Raw genomic sequence first — 14,175 nt, 5'->3', positions numbered from 1 at the left:
TTGTTCCACTGCTAGAACGAGAGTTATTGTTGTTATTTTGCATTGCGGCTTGCACCGCAGCTATGGTCGCAACAAGGAAAACACGGAAGTCTTCCTCGCTCATGTTCAAGTTCTGACGAGTAGTCGGTGCCATTTCCTTCAAAAATAGCCAAAAGAATTAAGTTAATCATATAGAATATTAAGAGTAGTCAATAATATTTCGTAGCATAATATGAACATATTTATAAAAGCTTTTTCTTCATATTAGCGTTTTATAGTTTTAATTCGGGTAGTACCTACCCGTTAAGTTCATACTTAGTAGCTAATATACAATTCAACTACTACAATTCTATATGAAAAACTAATTACAATAATATTTCACATTCAAACTTATATACAATATTTTGCAAACTTACAATACCGCTTTTTTACATATAACATGAAATATAGCACATAAAAACTTTGATACAAAGCAGTTGCGAAGACAATTCTAGTTAATACACAAGTTGTTCAACAAAGGCAATAAAGACACGTAATTCATACGTCCAGAAACAAGTCATGCATTCTGGTTTTACTAAGACTACTTCCCATCCTTGGTCTTGTGGAACATAACCGTTGTGGCCGTTGACAAGACAACATGTTGTAACATCGTCGAAGGGATGAGGGTTTCGTAATATCCAACAGCCCCGTAATAATCTAAAAACTTTGTTTCTCATCCCAACTACTGAATCCATCACTTGTGGGAAGGTTTTATTTAAAAGTTGAAATCCGATGTTCTTTTTCTCACTTTGGTGAGAAGCGAACATCGCTAACTGAAGCGTCCCGTTCGTATCGAATATAAACGTCACGTACTCATTGGTGTCATTGCGAGGTATTGACCTCTATATGTGACATTTTTCAAAATCTGCATACGTTTTTATAATACAACCCATAACCTTTATTATAATCGAAGGTTCAAACAGCATAATAATGATTATCGTTTAGCGATAATCTTAGTTTTACAAACTTTACATTTGATAATAACAATACGATTTCCAACATATTTCACATTACAAATCTTCCGATATGCAGTTTTATTTTTGACACAACTATGCATACTCCAAATCCTGCTTAAATTCAGCATAATGCAGCGGAAGCTTTTAATTATCACCTGAGAATAAACATGCTTAAAACGTCAACATAAAGTTGGTGAGATATAGGTTTAATGCTAGCAGCGTTATAAATATAGACCACAAGATTTAATATACATAAACGTTTTAATAAAAATATTCTAAGTGGTTGAGCACTTGATAACCATACTTAACATTTAATCAACGTCGCATATTCCCTTTTTTATGAAATCTCACTACACTGTACCATGTGTAGTCACCGAAACGAAGTACTGTGCAACCGTTGAATACTGGTCGTCCAGTCCGGTTGGGGTTGTCAGGCCCGATAGATCTATCAATAGGATTCGCGTTTACAATACCTCATGTAAATAGTAGTTACCAAGTTACAGGGAAGTATGCCAGTGGTACAACTCAATGTAGAATATATATTTTTAATCACTTGTGTCCATAACGTAAATCATAAAATGCATGTATTCTCATCCCGAAATATTTAGAGTTTGAATGTGGGACTATATACTCACTTTTGCTTTGAAGATATTTAACACGACTTGGTCTCCGATAGATATCACGAACCTAACCATATATATAATATATTAACATATTATCTTTTCAAATAATCGTTACATATATACTTATAATACTTTTAATATCTATTAGTCCGTAGTTAGCAGTCCGATGTTAGTAGTCCATAATTAGTTGCTCAATAAAATAAATAAAGACCCCATCGTATTCGTATTGATCAGAATTAATCTCGACCCATGGTACCATGTTGTCAAATGACGTGTTGCGTACATAAAGTACCGTTTTGTCAAATGACGTGTTGCGTACAATCATGAGGTCTTATGATTAATCTTCTCGTGTTGTTTACGGGTGGTCCTGAAATATATAAAATCAAATCATAAGTAAATATATATAAAATATCATATTAATTAGCAAAGATATGATTAGTTTAGTTTTACTCCAATTAATTTCGTAGCTAAACTAGCTTCGGATACCCAATTTTGTTTTAGCCGTAGTTTCTTCAATATAACTCCGTTTTTGTTGGTTCAACTTAACACTTCCTTGGATTGAGTCATTATTTATGAATATGAACTGTAAATACCTTAGTTTACATTTGAAATCACAGGTTATAGGTCAAACTTTGGTGAATCTTATGAAAGTGATCATTTCCGTTGTAAAAACAACATCTAGATGATCATTTTTACAAAAATACTTACACTTTGAGTTACACCATGAGATTTTTATATATTAACACATTCATAAGAAATATCATTTTTCCATAATATAAACTTCCAATTCAAAGTTTAAGATAGTTTTTAATTATCCAACCCAAAACAGCCCCCGGTTGCACTCCAACGATGTAGATTCAGTTTTAAGGTGTTCTTTGTAAAATCAAGTTGTATCTTGTTAAGTTAGCATATCATTATGATATATTACAGGTCTTGAAGTGTTTTAAAAGTCAAGTTAGAAGGATCTATTTAGTTTGTGAACAAGTTTGAAATCATTCAAACTATGTTCTTGTTGTTATATATATTCGTTTATATATATTCGTAGTAAGATAGTTATATATGAATTGAACAAGATGATGAACCAAGGTTATACCTCAAGTATGATGAAGAAATTTACTGAATAAACAAGATATGAACTTGTTCTTGATGACTTGGAAGATTAAGAAGTGAAATCATGAAAAGAAACAAAGGTTGTAAGTAAGTTTATATCTTGATTTAAGATAAATAACTTACATGAATTGAATCAAAGTTTAAACATAGTTTTACCTTGATTATGAAGCTAAAAGATGGTGAAAATGCTTGGAGATGATCAAGTATGACGTTCGGAGTATTTTGAGAGAGAATTTGGAGGGTAAGTATGAGAAAATGGAATGGAAAAATGGGGTGAAATCATAAAAACGAATTTACTTGTTATATAGAAAAAAAATATCCTTAAGTTTGTTTTTTTAGCTCATTAGTCATACAAATTGATAAATAATGGGTCCACATATTTTTAACTCTAAGATGGCTGCTAAGAATGAATGATTAAAGGTGTATATACCAATAGTAAATACATCTAGAAGTTGCATACAATACGGTTACATATACCCTAGGTATACGTGTAAAAATCTTGAGAAAACAGAACGAGAATTCAAATATAACTATCTTTTGTGAATATACTTATATTCTTTTATGTATTAAAGTCCTTTAAAGTAATTAAATACGTATGTATACGATACTTGTATAAGCATCATAGATTATAGGTATATATGTCAAAGAACGTTACGTATAGTTACCGTTTTGAAAACTTAAGTTAGTATTCTCAAAGTATACTTATAACTCATTGTTATTAGTACACAATGATATGTTAAACCATCCTTAGATCATTTTAAATATGTATAAATACGTATATGTACACAATCATATAATTATCGTATGTTATATAGTTCGTGATATCATCGGCCAAATTGGACGGTCAAACGTTGTGTAAAACTCTTTTCAAAAACACAAGACTTAACAATTTGGATTTATTATCATGTTGGTAATGTTTAATTTAAGTATATATTAATCTCATATGTATAAAACGGTCAGAAAAATCCGGGTCGTTACAGTACCTACCCGTTAAATAAATTTCGTACCGAAATTTTAAAGTTGTACCAATTTTGCGTTCTCGGGAAACAAATGTGGGTACTTTTGTTTCATCTGATCCTCTCATTCCCAAGTAAACTCGGGACCCCTTCGAGCATTCCAACGAACCTTAACGATTGGTATGTTGCTCTACTTGAGTTGTTTAACTTCACGGTCCATGATTTTGACTGGTTCTTCTATGAATTGTAGTTTCTCGTCGACTTGGATTTCTTCAAGAGGAATGGTGAGGTCTTCCTTTGCAAGACACTTCTTAAGGTTTGAAATGTGAAACGTATTATGTACTCCGGCGAGTTGTTGTGGTAACTCGAGTCGATAAGCTACCGGTCCAATGCGTTCGATGATCTTGAACGGGCCTACATACCTTGGGTTCAGTTTACCCCTTTTGCCGAAACGTATTACACCTTTCCAAGGTAACACCTTTAGTATAACCATGTCACCGATCTGAAATTCTAATGGTTTCCTTCGGACATCGGCGTAGCTCTTTTGGCTACTACGGACTGTTTTCAATCTCTCCTTGATTTGTACTATCTTCTCAGTAGTTTCGTGTATGATTTCGGGACCAGTTAATCGTTGATCTCCTACTTCATTCCAACAGATAGGGGATCTACACTTCCTTCCATACAGTGCTTCGAATGGTGCAGCTTTAATGCTCGCATGATAACTATTATTATACGAGAATTCTGCTAATGGTAGATATTTATCCCATCCGTTTCCCAAATCGATCACACATGCCCTGAGCATGTCTTCAAGAGTCTGAATTGTTCTTTCACTATGCCCGTCAATTTGCGGATGATATGCGGTGCTCATATCCAAACGAGTTCCCAGGGCCTCCTGTAGTGATTGCCAGAACTTTGATGTAAATCTACTATCATGATCGGATATAATGGAAATAGGTATTCCATGCCTTGAAACAATTTCCTTTATGTATAATCGTAATAGTTTCTCCATTTTATATGTTTCCTTTATAGGCAAGAAATGTGCAGATTTGGTGAGACGATCAACTATTACCCAAATGGTGTCATAACCCCATGCAGTCCTGGGCAACTTTGTGATAAAATCCATGGTAATACCGTCCCATTTCCATTCTGGGATTTCTGGTTGTTGAAGTAACCCTGACGGCTTCTGGTGTTCTGCTTTAACTTTGGAACAAGTTAAACATTCTCCGACATATGTTGCAATGTCTGTCTTTAAATTAGGCCACCAATAATGCGTCTTAAGATCTTGATACATCTTTCCAACTCCAGGATGTATCGAGTATCTTGTCTTATGTGCCTCGTTCAATATCAACTTCCTAAATCCACCCAACTTTAGTACCCATATACGTTTTGCAAAATATCGAATTCCATCTCCCCGTATAATGAGTTGCTTCTCATACTTCTTCATTGTTTCATTTCCTATGTTTTCCTTAGTAAGAGCTTCTCATTGAGCCTTTTTGATTTGTGAGTTGAGATTCATGCGAATTTTTATGTTCATCGCTCGTACTCGAATTGGCTCTCGTTCCTTTCTGCTTAGAGCGTCAGCCACTACATTCGCTTTCCCGGGATGATAGCGAATCTCATAATCATAGTCGTTTATCAGCTCGACTCACCTACGTTGCCTCATGTTCAGCTGTTTTTGATCGAAAATATGTTGAAGGCTTTTATGATTGGTAAACACAGTGCATTTAACCCCATATATATCCATATCTTTAATGCAAACACTATTGCTCCCAGTTCTAGATCATGCGTCATATAATTTCGCTCGTGAATCTTCAATTGTCGGGATGCGTACGCAATAACTTTCTTTTGTTGCATAACGACGCAACCAAAACCTTGTCGCGAAGCGTCACAATATATCTCAAAATCATCGTTCCCTTCAGGTAACGATAAAATAGGCGCCGTAGTCAACTTCTTCTTCAGTAATTGAAATGCACTCTCCTACTCAGAGGTCCATTTGTACTTCTTCCCTTTTTGTGTTAACGCTGTCAATGGTTTAGCTATTCGGGAATAATCTTGAATAAACCTTCTATAATAACCGACTAGGCCCAAAAATTGACGTATTTGTGTTGGTGTCTTAGGAGTCTCCCATTTTTCAATGGCCTCAATTTTAGCTGGATCAACCTGAATTCCTTTGCTACTAACAACGTGGCCAAGAAATTGCACTTCTTTTAACCAAAATGCACACTTAGAAAATTTGGCGTATAACTGTTCTTTTCTTAACAATTCTAATACCAACCTTAAATGCTGCTCATGCTCTTGCTCATTTTTAGAATAGATAAGAATATCGTCAATGAAAACGATAACAAACTTATCTAGATACGGACTACAAACTCGATTCATAAGGTCCATGAATACAGCTGGCGCATTCGTCAATCCAAACGGCATGACCAAAAATTCGTAATGACCGTAGCATGTCCGGAAAGCATTTTTCGGAATATCTTCTTCTTTGACGCGTAGTTGATGATAGCCCGATCTTAGGTCGATTTTCGAATAAACACATGATCCTTGCAGTTGATCAAATAAGTCGTCAATTCTCGGTAGTGGATACCGATTCTTGATAGTTAACTTATTTAATTCACAGTAATCTATACACATTCGGAAGGATCCATCTTTCTTCTTGACAAATAAAATCGGAGCTCCCCACGGTGAAGTGCTCGGTCGAATGAAACCACGGTCCAGTAATTCTTGTAACTGGCTTTGTAACTCTTTCATCTCAGATGGTGCAAGTCTGTATGGAGCATGAGCCACTGGTGCAGCTCCTGGTACTAGATCTATTTGAAATTCTACAGATCTAAATGGAGGTAATCCCGGCAACTCTTCCGAAAAGACTTCAGGAAAATCTCTTGCCACAGGCACGTCGTTGATGCACTTCTCTTTTTCTTTCATTTCAACTTTATTAAAATGTGCTAAGATAGCATAGCACCCTTTCTTCAAGCACTTTTGGGCTTTCTAACAGCTAATGAGTTTTAGCTTTGAGTTACCCTTCTCTCCATAAATCATTACCGGCGTTTTATCCTTACGAGGAATGCGAATTGCCTTCTTGGCATACACAACTTTAGCTCCTATTTTGGACATCCAGTCCATGCCGACTATTACATCAAAACTTCTTAATTCTACGGGTATCAAATCAATTTTAAATGTTTCTCCGGCTAAATTTATTTTACAATCACGGCAAATTTTATCGGCTTTAATTAGTTTACCATTAGCTAACTCAATCATGTACTTAGCATCTAGAGGTAATGATGAGCAATTCAATTTAGCGTAAAAGTATCTACACATATAACTTCTATCGGCACCAGTATCAAATATAATAGATGCTGATAAGTTATTAATGGTAAACGTACCCGTAACAAGCTCCGGGTCTTCACACGCCTCTCTAGCATTAATAATAAATGCTGTTGCACGTGCAGGTCTGTTATTCTTCTCTGGATTCGGGCACTGGCTCTTATAATGACCCTGTTTCCCACACCCATAACAAGTAACAGTGGCCAAGGCAGTTCTATTTGCATTGGTGGCAGGAGTCTTGGTGTCATTTGTAATTGTAACGGGAACCCTAAAATCTTCAGTAAGATGACCCCTTCGATTACAATTGTTGCATACCACATTACAATAACCAGAGTGATGTTTGTGGCATCTGTTACATAAAGGATTTCGTCCTTTGTAACCTGAGCTTGAACCACTACCCGCACCTTGCGTGGTTTCTTGTTTCTTGTTGGATTGTTGATTACCTTCCCACTTTCTTATGTTTTCTGATGTCTTGACATCGGTGTTCTTATCCAGAATAATCTGGTCCATCAACTCGTTTGCCATGGTGATGGCTTCGTGAATAGTCTTGGGTTTCGATGCTGTAACATTTGCCTTGACATTTTTAGGCAAACCATTTTTGTACAGTTCTATCTTCTGTTCTTCGGTTGGTACCAATTCGGGACATAGCAAAGCTAATTCCATGAATCGCTGATTGTAGTTGGTGAGTTCAGAACCAACAACTTTCAGGCTTCGTAATTCAGCTTCCAACTTCCTAACCTCGTTCCTTGGACAATACTCGTTGATTAGCATTGTTTTGAATTCTTCCCATGGAGTATCATAAGCTACATCTCCTCATACGGCCTTCACATAGTTTTTCCACCACGTGAGTGCACTATCTTGTAAGGTGCACGATGCATACTTGGTCATGTCCTTCTCAATACAACCACTGATTTTAAACACAGACTCAATCTTTTCGATCCACCGGGTTAAACCAACCGGTCCTTCTATTCCACTGAATGATGAGGGCTTGCAACCTTGAAAAGTTTTGTAGGTGCATCCCACATGAGGATTTGGGTTATCTGCAGCACCTCTTGCAGCCTCGACCCATAACATTCTGTCGTTCACTCGCTGATTGATGAGTTCCTCGATTTCTTGTTCCGTCATTCGGTTCAATCTCGCCATATTCTCCAATAAGAATGAAAAAAAAAAATTATTCACACGGAATATTATAGATGTAGTGTGTATTTACAATACATCGTAGCTTATTAATAATATGAACCAGTTATTATTATAAAAGCATTTTCTTCTTATTAGCGTTTTATAATTATATCTAGGGTAGTACCTACCCGTTAAAGTTCATACTTAATAGCTTAGTACAGAAATTAATTACTACCATCCAAATAATACTCCACCATGGAAAATTATTGCATTTCACACTTCACTAATTTTTACATATGCTTATCTTACATCAAACATTAAGCAAACCACACTAGTAATATTATACAACACGTTATATGATCCCATGGTTTAAAACAACAGCGCATCATTTAACCCAAAACGTTTGTGTTCAAAGAAATCGCTTAAAGCTTATCCTGACTGTCTCCCTGCGTTTTGGCTGAGGGGCCGAAGAACTGGATGTCGGGATAGAACTAGTAGGAATAGCGGGAATAGGGGTGGTAGTGTCTGGTGGAATTGGTGCCACAACATCCTCACTAAACTCGGGATTTGGATTTTCCAATTCAGTAGCCTTTCGTTTCTTTCCTCGTTCGAACTTGTCTTTCGTAATTTCCTGTATTTCTTCCTCCTCAGGATCACTTTCCGGTTCCTCTTCAATTGATTCATCCGAAAATTGTGAGTCTTCCCCAAAGGTGTCGTTTTCATCATCGGATAGGTTAATGACTGGAACACTATCTGAGGATTCTGGTTCGGAGTCGCTGAACGTGATAACAAATTTTGAACCAGACATCTATCACACAACAACTAGTACGTTAGTACCACATAATATTTACATATTAATTTTTAACCAACAAGGATAAGCAATAGTTTTCGAAATCAAACACGGTCAAAGTCCAGACTCACTAATGCATCCTAAGAAACTCGATAGGACACACTAATGCAAATTTTCTGGTTCTCTAAGACCAACGCTCTGATACCACCTGAAGCGTCCCTTTCATATCGAATATAAACGTCACGTACTCATTGGTGTCATTGCGAGGTATTGACCTCTATATGTGACATTTTTCAAAATCTGCATACGTTTTTATAATACAAACCATAACCTTTATTATAATCGAAGGTTCAAACAGCATAATAATGATTATCGTTTAGCGATAATCTTAGTTTTACAAACTTTAAATTTGATAATAACAATACGATTTGCAACATATTTCACATTACAAATCTTCCGATATGCGGTTTTATTTTTGACACAAATATGCATACTCCAAATCCTGCTTAAATTCGGCATAATGCAGCGGAAGCTTTTAATTATCACCTGAGAATAAACATGCTTAAAACGTCAACATAAAGTTGGTGAGATATAGGTTTAATGCTAGCAGCGTTATAAATATAGACCACAAGATTTAATATACATAAACGTTTTAATAAAAATATTCTAAGTGGTTGAGCACTTGATAACCATACTTAACATTTAATCAACGTCGCATATTCCCTTTATTATGAAATCTTACTACACCGTACCAAGTGTAGTCACTGAAACGAAGTACTGTGCAACCGTTGAATACTGGTCGTCCAGTCCGGTTGGGGTTGTCAGGCCCGATAGATCTATCAACAGGATTCGCGTTTACAATACCTCATGTAAATAGTAGTTACTGATGTTCTGCGAGGTGTATATAAAATAGCTTATATTTTATAAGGAAATACTATTAAATACGATACAATTTTACACAAGATATTTATTTATTTAGAGAATGGATATACTTAAACCTTGCTACAACACTTATAGGCAGTGTACCTAATCGTACAGTAGTGTAGTTTTTAGTAAGTCCGGTTCGTTCCACAGGGAAAATCTTTTAATCAAAGCTTAACGCTATATTAGTTTTAGTTTATAAAAATACAAATATATATATAAGTAATATTATTATTATAAAGGGGGGTTTTTACCGTTTAATGACCGGTTTGTCGATTTTAAAAACTTTAGTCGCAGTTAAAACAAAATGTAAAATATTAAATAAATAAAAGACTTAATTTAAAGCGTAAAGTAAATAATGATAATGAAATTGCGATAAATAAAAGTGCGATAAAATAAACTTGCGATAATTAAAAATACGATAACTAAAAGTGCAATTAAATACAATAACAATAAATAAAAGTGCGATAATTAGAAGTGCAATTAAATATAAAATAAAGGAAATTAAATATGAAATAAAAGAATTATGCTTATTTAAACTTCCGTAATCATGATGTTTGACGTGTTGATTTTAGTTTTATGCTCATGGGTTAATTGTCCTTTGTCCTGGATTATTTAATATGTCCGTCTGGTTTTTGTTCATAACAGTCCATCAGTCATAAATATAAAGTGCGAGTGTCCTCGTCAAATTATCCTTATACCCGAAGTTAAATATTCCAACTAATTGGGGACTTAAACTGTAACAAGGTTTTATTACTTTATTTAATAATTACACCAGGATGTCGACTGAGTGTAACCCAAGGTTTTAATACTTTATTATCAATTATGCCAAGTGTCCTTGTACATAATTTCACCCCTGTTTTAATAATTCTAGTGACTATTAATCCATTTCCGTGTCCGGTTAAATGAACGATTATTCGTACATATAAATACCCTGCCCATCGTATCCGATCGAGTGTATATGGTTATTTATAGGGACGTCCAATTGTGAATCATTATATTAAAATTAACAAACTATCATTTAGTTAAAAAAATATAAAGCCCATTAATAGCCCATAGTCTAATTTCCACAAGTGTCGTTCTTTTGTCCAAACCCCAATTATGGTACAAAGCTCAATTACCCAATTTTAATATTTTTAGCCCAACATCATGATTACTTCGGATTAAATAAGCATAATAATAACTTAGCTACGAGACATTAATGTAAAAAGGTTGAACATAACTTACAATGATTAAAAATAGCGTAGCGTTACACGGACAGAATTTCGACTTACACCCTTACAACATTCGCTAACATACCCTTATTATTAGAATTAAAATTAAAATTAAAATTAAAATATAATAAATATATATATATATATATATATATATATATATATATATATATATATATATATATATATATATATATATATATATATATATATATATTACGTATATAGATAGCGAGATTGATATTATGGATGGATAAATGGTGCACCAAAGCTCGATTTTTATAGGCCTGTGATCTGGAAAAGATGCTCATGCGATCGCATGGATTTATGCCTTCCAGGCCATGCGATCGCATGGCCAGCTGGAGAGGCTCACATGCCTTTGTTTTTTCTACCGACAGTTTTTAATAATATAATATATAATATATAAATAATTATAAGAATTATTTAAATATTATATTATATTTATGTGCATAGTTGACTTGTAATTTTTAGTCCGTTGCGTCAAGCGTTGAGAGTTGACTCTGGTCCCGGTTCCGGATTTTCGAACGTCCTTGCGTACAATTTAATATCTTGTACTTTGCGTTTTGAATCTTGTATTCTTGTAATTTTGAGACGTTTCTTATCAATAATTGGAACCTCTTTGATTGTCTTTTGTACTTTTGAGCTTTTTGGTCGTTTGCGTCTTCAATTCATCGAATCTGCCTTTTGTCTTCACCTTTTATTATTTAAACGAATATCACTTGTAAATAGGACAATTGCAACTAAAAGCTTGTCTTTCTTGAGGAATAATGCTATGAAATATATGTTCGTTTTTAGCATTATCAAATATTCCCACACTTGAGCGTTGCTTGTCCTCAAGCAATATAGTCTTGAAATACTAGAATCACTTCTTTATTCTTCACACTTTGTACATCAGTGATTTCTTTACGGCGGTATAAACAATGGTAGTAACGATGTGGTTTACAGTCTCACATGATTTATGAAAATTTAGATCCTTTAGGAAATTGGATCTTTATGAAAACATTTGATTTTTTTTTTTGAAAATTAAATCTAGCTTTTACCCTAGATAAGTTTTCCGGAATAACCCTTCACCGGTGTTTGCAGAATATTTTTGTGGGTTTGGTGGGTTTCAGATTTGAAAATTTTAGCTCAAAACTTGTGGTCTTGTGTCACCCACTTGCTAACCTTGTATTAGGAAAGCAACACATCCAGTATACTTGCTCCAAATATTACCTTTCGATAAACTACTGTCCGGTTGTAAAGAAAAGCGTTGAACAAGCAACTGTTAAGGCAATGTCCCCTGACATGCTTTTAATTATGGTCTATAACGTGTCGGACGCAATTACTATCCTTGGTAGGAGCAATAGTAAAGCTCACCCTTATGATTTTTCGGTCTGGCACAAGGTCCTGTCTTTGACCATGCTATGCAACCACCATTCTTACGGTTGACACCCGATTTGGTTCAGGTGACCTAATGAATTCCAATGAATTCTCAGGATTTTACGTTCAATGGTAATGAACGCATTAAAAATGGGTTTTCAGAAAACAAATCGGATTGTAATTTTGATCAAAATATTTTCTCGTTCAAGATCGAGTTTAGATATCATTGAATTTCATGAGTTTGAATTCTCAATCTTTAAGGTCAATCTCAAGGATTGAGTAATATCAGTCTTAAAAGTTGATTTTTAATCTTTAAGGAGATTATCCTTTCTGGGGATCTGATTCATTAGTCTTATCAAGCTAATTTGCACGGTGCCCCCCCCCCCTTGTATGAGACAGATCCTCTCATGGTTAGGATAAGTCTAACCACTTGGTGACCCTGTTTGATGCTGAGGTCTATGGATTTCCTGCTGATTTTAGAGATGACTTTTCTAGATTTTTCATCAACCTACAGCTGGTCTGGATGGCAACTTCATGACCTAAATCAAGAAGCGCGTGTCTTTTTCGGAAGACTTTACTTCCTTTAAATAATGGAATTGATTCATCGTGTAGATCCATCTCTTCTTTTCTTTCATCGGGTAAAACAGTTTAGTTTAGTCCAAAGCAAAAGTATCTTCAATTATTTGTTACAGAAATATGTGACATATGTTTAAGATAACTTGGTAATTTTTCCCACACTTGGCTTTTATTTTCCTTTTTATTGTCCTCTATTCTATTTTAAATGAATTTTAACATTTTTGTTTGTTTCTCAATTTATGTCCTTTCCGAGGTAACAATAATTTCGGTGTTAACACCTAGTTTTATCGTTCATAAATATGTATAAACATGATTTTGAGTTCATTTAATTAAAAATTTTGAAAAATTTTACTAGAATTGGGTAGTCAGTATATAAGACTAGGGCTGTTCTTTTTTTATTAGAGAGCACTAGATTCTAATACAACTACTACTTTACTAGTATTTCTAATGGTAACCAAGTGTTTAAAGTAAAAAAATTTAAAAATCCGAAAGCATTTAACCCCTTCCCACACTTAAGATCTTGCAATGCCCTCATTTGCAAGAAATCAGTAACAATTTAAATTATTGAGGGTGATTAGCATAGAAAAATGATTAAATTTTACCAAAGTTTCCAAACATATTGGCGTTTGTTTGCTGAATGATAAATGGTGCATATCATTTGTTCATTCCGTCTGTTGTTACATCACATTTATTTGTCATCTTGTCGTTAAAATTAGTAGCTTTTGCTTAACTTAATGCCAGTCTTTGAAAATGCGCTGTTTTACCCTGTTTTGTACAATTTACAATATACATACATACAAATATAAACATGCATGGCAATTTGAAATGGGACTTAATATCCCACTTTCAAATCCTAAATGTGAAATATTAGTACACAATAATAATAAAAATGATAAAGATTACATAAGTATATTCAATAACATAAGTTTAAACATGAATAAGTAAAAAGATAAAAACATAAAAATCATATAAATAACCAAATGGAACCAAATCAGTCTGGATAGGGGTTCCAGTTCATCTCATCAGGTGGGTTCCATTGTTGGTTATAGGTGTCTGATAGGCTTGGTTATAGTCATACCGGTTAAAGGGTGGTCGGATATCGGGGCTGTGTGGCGGAAAATGAGCAGGTCGAGTAGGTACATAGTTATTTGGTACCTGATATGATAGCTGGCTCATGATTTGGTGCTG

Source organism: Rutidosis leptorrhynchoides, chromosome 2 (assembly GCF_046630445.1).
Source record: "Rutidosis leptorrhynchoides isolate AG116_Rl617_1_P2 chromosome 2, CSIRO_AGI_Rlap_v1, whole genome shotgun sequence".
In the NCBI taxonomy this organism is placed as follows: domain Eukaryota; kingdom Viridiplantae; phylum Streptophyta; class Magnoliopsida; order Asterales; family Asteraceae; genus Rutidosis; species Rutidosis leptorrhynchoides.
This window is presented reverse-complemented; position numbering follows the sequence as displayed.